Source organism: Prionailurus viverrinus, chromosome E3, assembly GCF_022837055.1.
Source record: "Prionailurus viverrinus isolate Anna chromosome E3, UM_Priviv_1.0, whole genome shotgun sequence".
NCBI classification, from domain to species: Eukaryota; Metazoa; Chordata; class Mammalia; order Carnivora; family Felidae; genus Prionailurus; species Prionailurus viverrinus.
This window is the reverse complement of record NC_062576.1, coordinates 2474677-2487100: the sequence shown is the minus strand read 5'-3', so window position 1 is coordinate 2487100 and position 12424 is coordinate 2474677.

Here is a 12424-nt window from a genome sequence, read left to right as displayed (position 1 = left end):
GCAGGGCCGGCCCTGAGTGGGCCTTGGGGGACTTCCACCGTCCGCCCCCCAAGAGCTTTGGCGGAGGATGGGTCCTGTCTGGAGGATTCTGTAATAAAGACTTCCAAAAAGGCCAGCAAGGTGTAAGGGCCGTGTGCGGGACCGGCGGCCACCCGAGCACAGAGCCAGTGGTCAAACGTCTGGACTCACTGCTCGGGCTACCGACCGAACTCTCTCCTCACCTGCAGGACGGAGAGGCCAGGGACCCGGTCTGCATAGGGCAGGCCGTGGGGGTTATGTCACCTGCAGAGTGCTGGTCGGATGGGGCCACTGGGACGGTCATTCGAACCTCCGCACGTGCAGCCCCTGCGGGGGACGAGACACGCTGAACGTCCACTTGGGGGCGTGGGCCCTCAGGTGCTAGACCAGGGGCTGGATTGTGCGGTCACCTCATGTAATGCTGATGCCAACCCAGGGGGGGGAGGAAGTACTGTCGTCCCATCCTACAGATGGGAAAACGGAGGCTCGGGAGCCCGGAAGTGGTCCCCAAGACAGAAACCGAGGTCCGTGTGGCTCCAAAGACGCACCATATCGTGTTCACGTGGCAACAGATGCCGCCTGGCGTGGTCACTGTGGTGCTGCTTCCTCCTGAGCCTCTGTTTTCTCATCTGGAACGTTCTCCCCCACATGGCCCCCCACCCGCTCTGCTGCTCAGGTGGCCCTAGAGAGCTGACCCCCCATCCAGGGACCCCTCACGCTCTCCCCCCCTCGCCCGACTTGCATCACACGACTGTGGGAGGCTGAACCCCGGTTCCCTTCCCTTCCCTCATCGTGTGTCATAAACCCGTGTGCAGGGACCTGATGGCTCTGTCCCTGGCGCCTGAAAACAGTGCCTGGAAAACAGCAGGTGTGCGTATTTACTGGATGGAAACACACATCGTGTGGTCAAATGAGACGGTGTCACCTTCTTGGGCTCTCTCGTTAGTGTCCAGCTGAGGTCACTCGTTCCCTCAGACGTGTCCCCACCACCTCTGAGCCGGGGCTGGGAGGTGCCTCCGGATGCCGTTAGCACCGACACGACCAGTGTTTTGGGGGCCATGTTACTGGGTCGACCCTCAGCTGCTCTCAGGCCGCCCAGCCAGGAAGTGTCGGGCTGGGCACCCTAAGATAGCCCCAGAACGGGGCGTGGGCCACGGAAGCTTCCCAGGCTGCCCACCCCAAGGGTGGCAGGGTGGGCCTTGTTCTGGTCAGAGTCACCTGGTCCCCTCCCAGTCACCTGGCGTGGCCTCCCAGCAGAGAGGACCTGGACCCCAGCACCCCAACCCTCAGTGCCCCTGTGAGCTGGGCACCCCCGCCACGTGCCCGGGAAGGGCCAGGGAGTCACTGTGGAGGGGCAGGGTAGCGCTGTGGTGCCCTGGAGAGGAAGGGCATGCGGAAGGGGCAGGATGGGGAGGAGGCCTTTGGACTGGGCTTTCAGGAGGTTTCTGGGGTCTCCTGGGGACGAAGCTGTCCTATAGAGTAGCCGGCAAAGTCACATGGTGAGCGTCGAGGGGTAACTGGCAGGCTGGCGGATGGGAGGGAGGCTACTGTTCTCTCAGGATATGCGGTGTGACGGGAGAAACAGGCGACGGCGGTAGCTGAGGAGTGCAGTAGAATGTTCTAGAATGGGATCTGGGAGAGGCCCACAGGAGGTTCCCTTCTGGTGTCGGGGCCTCCTGAGCCCCCACACGGGTGGTGCGCCAGGACCCCCCCACTGGCTGCCCAGCCCCAGCCCCCCAGCCCCCCAGCCCCGGGTTATCAGGCCTCCCTCCTGCAGTGCACTGACTTCCCGGACCTGAGTGTGGTCGTGTGCCCATTTGTGGGCTGGCCCCCCCGGGGATCCACGGGCAGCACCACGGAGAGAGCCACAGGGAGCACCACGGGGAGCTCCATGGGGAGCTCCATGGGGAGCACCACAGGGGAACTACCGGGGGAACCACGGGGAGCATCATGGGGAGCTCTCCACGCAGGGTAAACTGAGCAAGCAGCACAATCCATGCTCCCATCTGTGGGAGCCAGCCAGCGTCTATTCTGAGTCCTGACCCTGCACCGGGCTCTGGGTTAGGACCCAGGAGGCACAGTGAACAGGTGGGGAACAGGCACCCCAGGCTCCCGGAGGTCACTCTCCTGCCTCCTGGCCCCTCCGGTTGGGGGAGAAGCTTCCGCAACCACACTTTTGGGAGGAGAGGCACTCGTCCGTGGAGGCCTGCCCAGCTGACCGCTGCCGTGAGGTCTCTGTCCCCTCCCCAAGGGTCCCGTCTGGGGCTGGTGGGCAAGGGGAGCCGGCCAGAGGGAGGGAAGGGCTCCCTGAGTAAGGACCACCTTTTCTCCCGAGTCTAGGTCATGACGGCTCCTGCTGGGTCCCCACAGCCACCTGCCCAGAGCCAGCTGTGGCCCCGGCCCCGGCCGCGCCCCCGAGGCGAGAGAGGCTCCTAGTGCAGAGAGGAGCCGCTGTCTGAAGGCCAGCATTATTGTTCTGGCCCCAATTCGTCCCCAAGCTGCCCTTTTCCCCTCTGGAAACCTTTATGATAAGGGGCCCCTTTGAGCCAAGTGTCGCCTCTGCTCTGGGCCGCCAGCCTCCCCGGCCGCCCGCCCACCCCTGTCTGCCCGGCCTCGTTCCGGAGAAGCAAGTGCCCCCACGGATGGCTGAGGAATGTGTCATCGTGGTCCCCAACAAAGCAAGGGAATTTTCCCTCTAAACCTTAAGAGATGACGTGGCAACAACTGTCCATCGTAGGGAATCGAGAAAAACAGAAAACCCTGTCATCCAGCCGCCGAGAGGTCAGACATCCTCCAGGTACGTTTGGGGGCTCACACCCCACGTTCTGTCCTGCGGGCGGCTGTGTCACGTGGCACCTCCCCGCCAACAGCCAGAAAGCGCGTCCCCACCTTCTCTGTGTTGTGTTTTGATTCGTGGGTGATTCACCTGCTTTGGGACGTTCTGTCTTCTCCCCCGGTTTCCTTGCTAGTTTACATATAATCTGTGCTAATCTCATTTCCGGACATCTTTGCCGCACAGACATCCCGTTTTCTCCCCCTCAGCACAAACCTCTACCAATAGATCCTGGCTCACGGCGCCGCACTCTGACACGCGGAGCCGCGGGCATTTGCGATTCTCACTGGGGGTGGGGGTGGGGGGGTCAGAGAACCGGGGACCTGAGGAACGCCCCCTGGATACCCGCCGCCCCAGCCGCCCCTCGGCCGGGCAGCCGGACTAGGATACTGCCTCCTTCCAGCTGCCCAGTGAGTGCGGCCAACTGGAAATCCAGGGGAGGGAGGACCAGCTCATTCGGAAGGATCCTCATTCCGCGTGGGGCGGGGGGTACCGAGTGCCAGGCCCCCCAGAACACAGAGACAGCCTGCTGACATCCAGCCCCGGGCCGGCTGACGCTTCGGGCCACCGCCCCACCCCTGCACGCTGGGACACATTCGTCTCGGACTCCAGACCTCTCCCGTGAAGTCACCTCGTTAGAGCCAATTCTAGAAATGGACACTGACGTGGGGTCCCCTGTCTTTTCAGCCAGACGGTCAAAGGGTACCGTCCCCACCTCCGTGCTCACTGCCGTCCTCTGGCCTGGGCAGATCCGGGGTAACAGCTGTGTGGTCTGGGGACGCTCCCTCACCTCACCGCACCTGTTTCCTGGGAGTGGCTTGAATAGCGGCCCACCTGCGGCCTCAGGATGGGACCTTATTGGGAATAAAGGTCTTTGCAGATGTAATTAAGGTAAAAAGCCTCAAGATGAGATCATCCTGGATCCGAGTGGCCCTAAATCCATTGCCACGTGTCCTTATAAGTGGGAGAAGAGTAGAAGACACAGGAGGAGGCCAGGTGACCTCGGAAGTTGAGACGGCAGGTGTGGCCACCAGGAGCTGGAAGAGGCCAGAAGGACCCTCCCCTAGAGCCTCTGGAGAGAGCATGGCCCTGTGGCACTTTGATTCGCATTTCTGGTCTCCAGAGTTGGGAGACGCAATCGCTGCTGTTCTCGAACCCCCGCGCCTCCCGCGTTTCCTGGGGTTGCTTGTCAGCACTGGAAAGCTACACGGTACTTCTCAGCACTCGGGAGGCCCTTACAACATTCATTCAGCAGATGCTCAGACACCTGCTGTGTGCCCCGTGCTGGGCCACGGGGACAGGATGCTAGGCTTCTCTGTGCTCTCCTTCTGTCCACTGGCAGCAGATGAGGGGAGACAGGATGGAGGGAGGGGCCACAGGTGGCATGGACAAGGGGGCCCGGGGCAGAGAAGCGGGTCCTGCCAGCCAGAGGGACGGTGTGAACAGACCTGGAAGGCAGAACGGGCGGGGGTCAAGGGCTCAAGAGGGGAAGCAGGGTTACGTGGGGGGGGGGGGTGGGGGTTGGTCAAGTCCCTTGTAACAAAGGCAAGGGGGCCGATGGCCCAGGCAGGGGCTCTCACGTCTCTTACTAGGTCACCTGGGAGCGGTAGGGGGAGGCAGGTGACGTCCAGGTGGGAGGCCTGAGCCCAGGCCCAGGCAGTGGGGGCTGCTCGATTTGGGCAGGGACGTAGATTCAAGGCCTCCCCTGGGGCGCAGGGCTCCCTGCCCGTGCCTCAGTTTCCCCAGGCCTCCTGTCTCAACGATGCTCCTGGAGCTGCTCTGTGTCTCACCGGAGGGATGGGGGAAAGCGAAGACCTGGAACCGCCTGACCGGATGCCCACCCTGTACCAGCTGGCGCTGCGTGCCCAGAGACCCCCATCCCCTCATCTCCTGTCCGGGGCTGTCTGAGGGCCCTGTTGGGCATGGGGGGCACAGAAGACCCTGGCATGAGAGGCAGGACGGGGGGCAGGGCAGAGCAAGCCTGGGCTGCCAGAAGGGTCCGCCCTCTGCGCTCCTGATCAGTATTCACCCCAGAGAAAACTGGTCTGGCTGGGGCCCAGGGGAGGGGCTCAGCTCAGGCACCGCCCCCCCACCACCACACACAGAGGGCCCTGTCTCTGCTGCTGGGGGCAGGGGCCCCTCCCCATGAATGGGGGTCCCAGGAGCCCGGGAGGACCGCCCTGTGTCTTGTCTCTCTCTGGCACACCCCACTCCTCTCCCGGTCTTGTGAGGTCAGGGGACCAGACGGCACGCACGCCCTCTCCTGGGGAAGCAGCCCACATGCCCTGGCAACATGCAGACTCTGGAGGTGGCCCACCTGGGCTCCAGGTAGCCACAGCCCCACACCCGGACCCCAGCAGCGGCGGGCACAGCCCACTCTCAGGGGCCCAGAGCAGGGCGGCAGGGCGTGGGTGGTTCTGGGACCGAGCCTGCCCCATGCTTAGCCATGACAGTGGGTGGCTCCGGACAGAGGGGCTGCTTCCCTCCGGATGTCCAAGTTCGGGTGGTCACGAGGGCTGACAGCGCTCCTGAGACCCCAAGGCAGCCCACGCTCACAGACCACTCATCTTTGGCGGACACGGTATCCCAAAGGTTTAGGGTTTGGTGATTCACCAGGGGGCCCACCGAGGCCACACCGTCAGGATCTGGGACGTCCTCACTCCCAGAGAGGACCTGCCGGCCCTTCCTGCACCCTACTGTCGGGTGCGTGCCTGGCCCCCGCTTGCCCTATGGGGGGGACCCGGGGAGGCCCAGAGTCCAGTGGGGGCAGACCCCAGGTGTGTGGGCGGCTCTGGGCAGGCCTGTGGGAGGCCTACCTGAGGGGTCCCGGCTTTGTGGCCAGTTCGAGTCCTCGGAACCCATGGTCCAGAAGCTTCTCCAAGGAAGCACAAGAGGATGGGGTCAGTCTGGGAAGGTGGCTGGGGGAGAGTCCCAGGCGGGGCCAGAATTAGCCTGGCACGACTAAGCCTCAGGGGACGCAGTGAGCCGGTGTCACAGGGCCTTCCTGACCCATCAGATCTGCCTCTCCTGCCCCCGAGCAGGGAGGGCTGTGGGGCAAGGCGGTTACACTGCAGGGCCCTCCCTGCTTCCTAGGCTGGGGCACCCCTGCTGCATCCATACCTGCAACCCAGCCCCAGAGCCCACAGGCAGCTGAGGGTGGGGTGCGGGCTGCTCGAGGTGTCCAGGAAGTCCCACCGCAGCTGGGGTCTTCTAGGCGGGTCCGCCGGGTGGGCTGCACACCCAGCCCACCCTGGAGGGCGCGGGAGCCCGCAGGAGCTGGAGGCCCAAGGAGCCGTGGGGTTCGGCCCGTCCCAGTGCAGAGAACGGAGCGTATACTGGGCGGGGGGGATTCCTGGTGCGGCAGCCCCGGGGCCGCGGTCACCTCACCTTTAGGCGAGCACCCAGCCGCCCTGTGGCCTCTTCCCAGCCACGCACCCAGAGCCGGACGAAGCCATGCGCCCCAGAGAAGCTTTTCAAGGACCCCCCCTTGTTCTTAAAGCCCAGCCTTCCCCCTGCAGCCCGTGAGGCCGTGGGCCACTTCGCCCACCCTGTGCCACACTCAGCAGCTGCCAGCCCACCCCTGGCCTGTCTGTCCCAGACACACACCCTCCTTCTACCTCTGGCGTCCCTTTGCCTAGAAGACACACTGCACCCCTCAACAGGGTTCCCCCAGTGGGGCTGGAGCCCCCCCCCACCCCATGTAGGGCGCGAGCTCTGGCCGCCATCCCGGCTGTCCTCTGCACCTGCTCCTGCCTGCCTCCTTTCCTCCCGGTCCCGGCTCCGGTGCCTTCCACTGCACACCCCCGCCCGCCCCTGTCCGCACCCCCATCTGCCCCCCATCCGCCCCTGTCCACCCGTCTGCGCCCCCGTCCGCCCCCGTCTGCTGGAAGACATCTGCTCCGCACTTAGCTCTCACACCCAACAACTACTTCTCCCCACAAGCCCTCCTCACGCGCACTCACCTGGACAGTGGCTGTCTTCCGCCCGGAAAGACGCTACGGGCTGGGGAGCTGCGGCCACCTCTGTCTCGCTCCCGTCAGTGTCCAGCGCGATGTTCAGCTCCTAGCGAGCGCCCGGCCGGGGTGGCTGTGATGCCACGCACATGGCAGTGTGGAAACCCCGTCCCTGCACACACCCTGCCCGTGCCTAGTACCCCGAGCACCCCCACGTGGACACGCCTGCCTCCATTCGCACACACGCACGGTGCCCGCCGGGGCCCAGGGCCCTCCCCGCCCGCTGCCCGGAGCTCTCGCTACCCCCCGCCACCCACGGGTCACACACACAGAGCCAGGCGTGCGCGCTCGCTCCTGCCATCCCCGCCACCCTCACTGCAACAGGCGCCCGGGCTGCTGTTGGCCGCCTCTGCCTGCCGGCGTGTTTGCCAAGCAGTTTCCATGGCGACACATCTCGGCTCTGCCGGGAACAGACAAGTGCAGCGAAGACAGTCTCCATGGAGGGGACGAGGCTCGAGGTCTCCGCCCTCGGGCTCCAGGCAGGCACGGAGGGTGTGCTCCCGTGAACCTCCGTCCCGAGTAAGGCTTGCACCCTGAGAAGGAGGTTCGGGACTTCCTCTTGGAACGTGCTACCAGAGCTGACTTAGGTCATTCAGTCATTCGACAAACCTTCCATGTTGGCTGCCTCAGGCAGGGGCCTGGCTCATCAAGGGCTCACGGGCCGTGTCCTGAGACCGGACCGTCAACCCCACTGGCCTGCTGAAGGCCCATCCTAGGCAGCTCAGTAACTCCCTGGGCACCAAGGCCCAGCCTCCCACCCTCCCGGAGCCTGGCCCCACAGGGCAAGTGTTCTGGGGCCCCCTCTGTGGAAGAGCAACTGCAAACCCCAATTCCCCACCCCCCCTCCGAACCACCGGTGCGCTTTGTAGAAACTCCTGTCAAGAGGTGAAGCCTGGAGCCCATCCTCGAATCTGAGCCTGTCTCATGACTTGCGCTGGCTGGCCAATAGGAGGTGACACAAGTGAGGCGCCTGGCGGGCTCAGTTGGCTAAGCGTCCGACCCTTAATTTTAGCCCAGGTCATGATCTCATGGTTGTGGGATCGAGCCCTGTGGGGGGATCTGCGCTGGGCGAGGAGTCTGCTTGGGGATCTCCCTCTGCCCCTCCCCTGCTCGTGCTCACTCTGTGTCTCAAAAGAAAAAGAAAAAAAGTGACAGATGTGACACCATGCCAGTTCTGATCTCAGGCCCCGAGGGAGGTGTGGGCTCCTGCCTGTTCTCTTGGCCTGTGGCGGCAGCAGGAAGGTGAGCCAGGGCCGGCCTTGTGGAAGGTGAGAGAACAAAGGGGGCCTGTGCCACCCCAGTGGAGACCACCCTAGAACAGCAAGCCCCCAGCCAACTCACTTGCTGACCCCAGATGCAGGACAGCAAGCCCAGAGAAGCAGCACTGCCTGGTTGCCGGCACCCCGAGACTTTAGACGCTGTGAAACGCAGTTGTTTGAAGTCACTGGCCTGAGACGATTTGTTACAGAGCAGAAGCTGATACGCCCTCTTCCCAGGGCCCTGGCCAATAGTCATCTGATCTCACGCGATCAGCAGGTGCTGAGCGCCCAGAAGCTCACCCGGGGTGTGCAGGCTGCACACAGACCTACTATGTGCCAGCACCCCACTGGAACCTAGGGATGGAGACATAGTATGGGGCCCATCTGTGTTCCAGGAGCCCACAGCACACAGAGGGCAGCATTATCGGTCCCAGCTTACAGGCCAGAGGGTGGGTGACCCGTGGCTGTGGCAGCAGGGGACATGGCCACAGAACCTGGTGGGATCAGAGCTTCCACGCTCTGCTTTTCTCCCCGTGGACCCCCGTTTGGAGACATTTCACTTCCTGGGTAAGTGCATGTTAGTGGGTCACAGTTGGTGAGAGATCTCAGTCTCTGTCCAGTGAGGACTGTGGTTCAGAGCTCCTGCCCTGTGGGGTATCTGCCCTCCCTCCCTGAGCAAGGCCCCTCTGGGATGGCTAGTCAGCACTTCTGTGCTCCTACACAGAGTGGTAAGTACACTGTTCCGCACCTCTCATTGTCTGAAGTGAGATGGGCGGCCCAGATAAGCTAGCCTGCTCCCACTGGGAAGAGAAATCTGCCCAGCAACAGTGCTGACGGTCAGCTGTTGCACTTTGATTGGACGTACCAGCCAATGTCCATTCTGATTGGCTGGCATCCTTTTGTCCAGCCGGCATTTGTCAATACCCGCCAATACCTGTTGGGTGGCCGCATGGGGATCAGAGGGCAGAAGTCAGGGCCAGTTCTGACCACAGTCGGGTGTATCACAGAGGACCCACCTCATCTTCAGCTGTAAATCTGAAGAGCTGCACTCCTTAGTAATGAATCTGAATTAGGCCGGCCCCTCTATCCTGCAGAGACAAGAGTGGCCTGGTGCTAAGCGACGCAGTCTCAAAACGAGAAATTTCCTGAGAAGTCAGAGCACCGATTCAAGGCCAGGGACGCATCACCTGGGTGGGGCTCCCTGGTTCAACCAGGGAACTTGGGTTGAGGGGGGTCCCCACCGAACTCCTCCTTAGGAGAGCTCCCTTTCATCCTCGGCCTCCAGGAATCCCCACATACAAGTGTTCGAGAGCCAGTGATCAGCACAGTGAATGACCAAGAACAGGCAGAAGCGATATGCCACAGGCACCCGGATAGGCTTGCGTGCTGGAACTGTTAACATCGTGGAAGATGGCGGCTGGCTGGTCCCTTCACCCTCAGCCTTCCTACAATCCCAAGTCCCGCATTGTTGGGCTCGGCCACATGACTCCAGATGACTGAAGCCCGGACCACGGAACACGCATAATAACATGTGCCTTCCGGGCCCCACCTGTACAATCCTCCTGTTTGATCCTTCATGCTCTCATGCGCATGCCTGGCATGGACCCAAAGTTACAGGAGCCTTAGGAGCCATGGGCTGATGGGCAGAAGGCACCAGAACAAGGGGCTCAGGTCCCGTTTCACCTCTCGGAGGGAGCTGCCAGGAGAGAAATGCGTGCAGGGCACCACTCTGTGGGCCATGAACGAGCTTGTAGGAGTTTCGGCCAGGGCGTCTGGAGGTGCGTGATCAGTGGCTAGTGTTACCGCAGACACAGACTATAAAACAACTAAGCTTGCTGTGTTTGAAGAAGCAAAAGCTTGAAAATATCAGCACGCAGCAGGAAGCTATATAAAATGATGACGGATTTTCAAAAAGCAGACAGAATGGAACATAGAGAAACCAATACACAGGATGTGTGAAGGAAACCGTGAGATCTGGTATTTGCTGGAGCTCTAGGGTAAGTGACAGAGTGAGACGGAGTCAAGATCAAGGACCATATCTGAAAGTCTGAAAGGACAGGGGCTGAGAACCTGCCAGAACTGATGGGAAAAAAAATTCAGATTCAACAATCCCAGTGAGTCCCAAGGAAAAAAACAAACAAAAAACAGAAAACCTCACCTACACGTGATACTAAAATTGCAGAGAACCGGAGGAGAGAAATTTTAAGAGCAGCCAGAGAGGAAAGACGGGTTACCTCCAGCAACAGCAATGAGGCGGACAGTGACGGGTGGCCACGGAAGGCAGGGAACAGGGGGACGTGCTCCGTGGACAACAGCTGCAAGAAAGTAACTGCCAGGTCAGAGTCTACGCTTGGTATCCGTGTGTTCCGAGATACGGCATCTTAAGACTAACCAAAACTGGGGCGCCTGGGGGGGCTCCGGCGGTTGAGCGTCAGACTTCGGCTCAGGTCATGATCTCACACCTCGTGAGTTGGAGCCCCCTGTCGGGCTCTGTGCCGACAGCTCAGAGCCCGGGGCCTGCTTCGGATTCTGTGTCTCCCTCTCTCTCTGACCCTCCCCCGCTCACGTTCTCTCTCTTTCAAAAATCAACATTAAAAACAAACAAAAAGACTAACCAAACTGCTATTCGTATCACCAGACTCTCCTGCGGTGTCAAAATGCAGGCTCGTGGGCCCTGCTGCAGACCGCCTGCCGAAGCGGAACCGGACGGAGGGCCCTGAGACCTAGCCACGGCCAGGGGACCCTTAGAGCCTCCTGTTGGTGACGTTAGAGGGAATAAGGTGGGGCTTTGCAAGACATTGTGCTGGACGGGCTGATGGGCGCCAAAGGCTCTGGTGTGCAGCCTGCTGGCAATGGGGAGCCACGGCAGCTTCTAGGCAGGGAAGGGACAATGACCAGGTTTAGACAGATCACTCTGGCAGCCAAAGAGAACAGACTGGAGGCAGGGAAGGTGGGTGGAAGGAAACCCATTAAAAACTGGCTGCAGGAGCCCACAAGACAGGCAGTGGACGCAACGAAGCGTCATGATGTCACAAGCGCAGTGTCCTTGCCCCATCACGACACAGCCGACCCGCTGGCAGTGGACGTGCAGGTTCAGGACTCAGAGAGAAGTCTGGGCAGAAGTCCTGAGCTTGTCAGCGGGAGGGTGCTGTGTGAAGCCAGGGCAAGGACGTGGGCAGAGCAGGGGGAGAGCAGGCCAATCCACAGAACCACAGGGACACGGCAGGTTAAGAACACGGAGTAAAGCAAGAAGCTAACATGTCAACCACCTTCTTGGTGAACGACACACCATGTCTCTGGCAGCTCTCAACAGCCTGGTGGAGCCCATCTATAACCCAGTGGGGTCCCAGGACCCACCCGGGGTGCGGCGGCCTGTAGTGGTGGGGCCAGGACCTGGCCAGTGTCCCTCGGTGAAGGAGGCGAGAGGTGGATCCCATCAGGGCTGAACCATGAATGTAAAGTCTGCCCAAGACAGCACCAGCTGCTCTCCACGGAACTGCCCAGAACAGGTCGCCCTGCCGTCCACACACGTTTCTCTCCCTCCACCAGCGTCTCTGAAGGGCACAGGCTTTCCAGAGGCCGTGGGGCCTTCACCTCTGGGGTGAACACTGCGTGTGACAAGTTTTACCAAATGCTTTTCCTGCACCTGTCGACACGAGCATGGGATTTTTCTCCATTAGCCTGTGGATGTGACAGCTTGCACAGACGTTCAAATGCCGAGCCAGCCTCGCACTCCTGGGACGAATCCCACTGCTTGTGGTGCACAACTCGTCTTCTATGTTGTTGGCTTCGATTCGCTAACATTTTGACGACACCTACCATCTATGTTCATGAGACATTGGTCTCTAGCTTTTTCTTGGAAGATGTCTGGTTTGGGTGTCAGGGTGACGCTGGCCTCGTAGAACTAGCAGGAAGCGTTCCCTCTACTCCGCCCTCTGGAAGAGATGGCAGGGAAGGACTTCTTCAAGGGCCTGGTAGAGTTCACCAGCGCACGCATCTGGGCCTGGTGCTGTCTGGGAAAGTTACGAATTATTGACTTCATTTCCTTAACTAAAGGTTTATTTCTTCTTGTGTGACTTTTGGCAACTTGTTTCTTTCAAGGAATTGGTCTGTCTCATCTAGGTCACCCAACCTGTGGGCCCAAAGCTGTTCACAATATTCCTTCACTATTCCTTTTTCAATTTCCATGGGACCTGCAGTGAGGGGCCTTTTCATTGCTGCTATTAGTGATGTGTATCCCCTCTCTTTAAGTCAGACTGGCTAGAGGCTTATCAATTTTATTGATCTCTTCAAATAATCAG